The sequence below is a fragment of the Pinus tabuliformis genome, chromosome 5_1, assembly GCF_031772625.1.
Source record: "Pinus tabuliformis cultivar Carrire ecotype Pingquan chromosome 5_1, CPIR1, whole genome shotgun sequence".
NCBI classification, from domain to species: Eukaryota; Viridiplantae; Streptophyta; class Pinopsida; order Pinales; family Pinaceae; genus Pinus; species Pinus tabuliformis.
Window position 1 is genome coordinate 816,486,243 of NC_142305.1, and position 5,205 is coordinate 816,491,447.

Here is a 5,205-nt window from a genome sequence, read left to right on the forward strand (position 1 = left end):
TCTTCACAGCAATTGTTCCCTTACCTTTAGCTTCAACTAGCTTGTCATCTCCCATAGTACATGAGATTTTGTAGATTCATCTATCTGCACAAAGCCATCTTGGTCTCTTGTCATGTGATCGCTGCAACCACTATCCATAAGCCACACCTCTTTGGAAAAATTATTAGTTGAATCACAAGCCAAGAATAAAGTGCCAACCTCCTCTTTTTCTTCAGAAAAAATTATCTTGTTGTTTTTGTTTTTTGCAACAATTTATTTCATAATGGCCAAATCTTTTACAATAAAAACACTGAACTTGGGATTTATTAAATATTTTACCTCCATTTCCATCATTACCTCTTCCTTTGTTGTTTGCAGAAAAAAATATTCCTCTACCTCTGCCTCCTCTGTATGTTTGTCTCTTCCTCTTCCTCTTGCAGAAGTGTTCTCTCTTTCCTCATGAGAAGAACCACTTTTGTCTTTGAACATATTTCCTATTGCTTGAAAATCTTGTTGAATATATTTTTCAAAGGATCTATTGATTCTTTGCTCATGAGATTGAAGAGACCCCATTATCTCATTCAAAATTGACTTAGATCCTTAGACTCCTCAATAGCAACAAAAACCCCATCAAATTTTGCAAGAAAACTTTTTAAAATCTTCTCAACAATGTTTTGGTCTTTTATATCTTCTCCATAAGACCTAATTTCATTCACTATACCCATAACTCTAGTGAGAAAATCTTGAATAGATTTAGAGTTTTGCATGCACAAGGTTTCAAATTCTTTTCTTAATGAGTACAACTTAACAATTTTTACCTTATCACTTCCTTGATATGTTTGCTTCAAAGCATCCCATGCCTCCTTTAATTTTGTTACTCCAACTACTCTTAGAAAAATAGAATCATGCAATGCTAGCTGGATTACGAAGGGAGCCTTTCAATCTTTCTTATCATTTTCCTTTAGCTGGGTTCCTTGGTCTTGAGTCCAGTGGGCAAGTGTTTGAGCATCTCGTTCTGTACAGCCATTCTCTACGAAATCCCACAAATTTTGTGAGAGAAATAATGTTTTCATCTCAATGCTCCAAAAACCAAAGTTCTAACCTTTAAACATTGGTATTTGTGGCTAAGAAATATTCATATTGTTGGCCATTGCTACTAACTACTGAGCACTTCCACCAATAATTTGATTGTGCACACGCTTCACAAAATTATGAAAACTCTTGCTAATGGTTTTCACAAACTTTTGAAACCTCCTCCCAACAACACACACTTTACATACAAATCATCTCTCTTAACATAGCTCTTATACCATGTTAAATCTATCAAGGGCATACATATGAAAACGTAAACGAAAGTAAGAGAAGTATGATTCTCAATCGATGAGCTGAACTCTCATAGGAATCCATATCTTCATAGGAGAAATGAATATATTATTATATAGGCAACATATTTCTAATTTGATTATCCATTATCTTACTAATCTACCGCTCCTAATAATTTGTTGAATGATAACTAACTACATCTATTAATTTGGTTTCCTACTTATGATAACTCAAAACACAAAATTTGATGGCAAATTTGTTAACAATTACATAACTCAATTTAAGCATTATCCTCAACCGTTCAAACATATAATTATTTTCACCATGTGTTTACCTGTATTCCAAAGGCACAAAATTTGTTCTCTCCCCTTGTGAATCACAATACTCAAATATATAATTTTTTCATTTTCTCATGCCTTTCTCATGCCTTTTTTATTTTGGTAGAATATATAAAATATTTCAATTCATCGCTAATGTTTTATGACGAGGGATGTGACTTTGGGTAGGCTGCTAAGGAAGACAACAGGGCAAAGAGGGCATGGGGAAGGAAGACAAAAAGCGCGAGAGATCATAGGGTGCTTGGTCCTAGCAGTATATTGGCAACAGTGAAAGCTTGTTCCCATTCGAGGCATATCTCTTATTCGTTGCTAATATTTTTTACTATGCCCCACGCATTTCAGATTTTGTAATATTGTAGAACATGTGTTTCCCATATGGCTCCCGCGCTTTATATGTATTTTTTCATATGGACCCTGTATTATACATATATTTTGTCTTTTTCTATTCATCTAAATTTTTTCACAAATCTCTTAGTCATTTTTTACATTAAGTTTTTGAAAATGTTTCTTTTATTTAACGTGTTTACAATTGTAAAATGGTTTTTTCCATACATATATTTTGTTTGCTTTTAACTGTATTCATTTTTAATATATATATAAATATATAAACAATGTTTACTGTTATATAGTTCTTCTTATTGATGATTCTTTGATAATAAAAACAATTAAGCAATTAATTTTATTTAACACTTAATTAGTAAAACAATTCATTTTACTTAACACATTCAAATATTTTTTATATTTATTTATAAAAATGAAATCAAACATTGAACTTCACTTCATTTTTATATGTTATATTTACAAAATATTTTTAAATCTATATTGAAAATAAATATACTCTATTACAACAATGGAATAATACTTAACTTTACATACTATATGAACAACAATAAATAATAATTTTCTATTAAATGTTAATAAGAATAGTTCTTTCCTGAATATAGATTACACTTACATGTCACATTAGTTGGGCGTCCAGAAAGTATTCAGTGTGCAGGGAATTTTGTCAATTTGGATTGTCAATCAGATTGCACAAGTTTGTTTTGAAACAATTAAATAATGGTAAAGGTGTGCAGTTATTAATGCATATTGCAATTATAAAATCTAAAACATTAAAATCTAATATGGTAATCTTTTAAAATCTATAAAATATTGGTTAGATGCATAACAATTTATTGATATTGTGATATAAAATCTGAAACTAAAAAAATGTGTGGTTATTTGTTGCATATTGTAATCAAAAGTAAAGATTAGAAAGATATTTGCTATTACTTGGTTATTTATGGCATATTGTAATCAAAAGAAAACCTCAGAAAAATATTTGTTATTACTGGGTTATTTATTGCATATTGTAATCAAAAGTAAAGATTAGAACAATGTTTGTTATTACTTGCAGGGAAAGTGGCTGTAATCTTTCCGCCAAAAAAAACTTCAAGAAGCCAAAGTTAATAAATTAACATCGTAATGAATAATGATAGCTAAATTAACATCTAATGAATAATGAGAGTTTATTGATAATTAAATTTATTTTTGTCAGGTTTCAATAAAAGAAATTAGAAAAAGTAATTAGAAAAATATAATTTCTACCAATTATCTTTAATATAAAATAAAACATATTTTCTATTTCAATTTCCATCCGATAATTGGATGAATTCTTTATGACTCTTCTCACTCAAATTCAAAATGTAATTTGATAAGTTTAATCTATGGAATAAAAGAATATGTAATTTTCTATTTTTAAATTTAAAATAAAATAATTCTTAAATACTTTAATGAAATATATACTCTAAGCTTTTATGATGACAAAAAAAAATTAATAACACATATTACAGTTATGTTTAAATGAAAATTGATCGTTATTTTTATGAACTTCAAAACTATTAACTATTATCCTCAACAACACATTTACTGTATTAGGATAACTATCAATAACTCGGGTTATAATTACTTTAAAATGAAACTGGTTGATTATTGAGGTTCAAGGCCATTATCCTCTCAAAGGCACAATCCATTTAGGAATGATATAAATTCTAAAATATTAATTATTAATTATGTTTCAAAATAAAATTAATTAATGATGCCTGTGTTGTTTTAATAATATTAACTTACATAGTCAAAACGCTTACAAATGTTTCAAAAGTAAAATATAAGGCTTCAAAAGACTTTAAATACCTCTTCAAATAATGAGTATTTCAGTCTCTTTTTTTGGTTAAGTATGCATCTTATTTCAGCCTCTTCCTTGGTTAAGTACGCATCTTATAAATTAGAAAAATTTATATATTGTGTTTATATATGTATATACTGATTAATAAATATATCATTATGATTTATAATAATTAAAAAATATATTAATAATATATACTAATAAATATATATTAATATTATAATATTAATATTGAGTTGAATTATTTTTATTATTAATATATAATTTATTTTATAATTATAATAATGATTCTAAATAATTATATTATATTTCAGTTTATGAATGATGGAAACAAAAAGTGTATAAATATTTACTTCACTTCTTCTCGTGTAATATATAATGAAATATTATGAGCATGTTTCCATGTTTTCCTAAAATCATTTATTTGGGAAAGAATTGCATTATATTAAAATAAACAAGTGATGTAAAAATAACGTTTACTTTACCATATTAAGATTTATTATAAATTTTGAAATATTAATTAAATTTCAAAATAAAATCAATCAATAATTACTATATTATTTTAATAATATTATTTTATCTACTCAAAATCTCGGGTCCTTAGGCTCCCTGCCGTACAAACTTTTGAAAGATAAAATATAGGGCTCAAAGACTTTAAATACATCTTGAGATTATTTCAATCTATTCTTTCATTAAGTATGCATCTTATAAATTGGAAAAGTTTATATATATATATTAATAAATATGTAATTATAATTAGCAATAATTATGATATATTAATCATATATATAGTTATCAATATATTAATAATATAAATTAATAAATATACATTAGTACTATAATATTAATATTAATATTAAGTTAAGCCCCATGGGGTAGGCGAGTTGGTAATCACAATGCGGTGAAGTTTGTTAGAAAGGCGGGCTCCGTACTGAAGGTCACGAGTTCAAATCCCTCGGACTAGCCCAGAGCTGTGGAGAGGGGTAGGCCCAGTTCCTAGGGGTTGTAGTGGTAGTGGTTAGAATCGACCCCTTGTTATGCGAGTTGCGAGTTGCGTGGCTGCTCCAGTTGCCGATTCCTCTGTAATATATATATATATATATATATATATATATATATATATATATATATATATATATAAATATTAATTTAAATTATTTATTAATATCAATATATAATTTATTTTGTAATTATAATAATGATAGTATATAATTATATTATATTTTAGTTTATGAATCATGGAAACAATATTGTAAAAGTATTTACTTCACTTGTTGCATGATAATATGTAATGAAATATTATGAGCACATTTCTCATGAGTTATAAGTTATTCAATTTGGAAAGAACTACATCATTTGAAAATGAAGTTACATAGAAATAGTGCGGTTTTTACAATATTA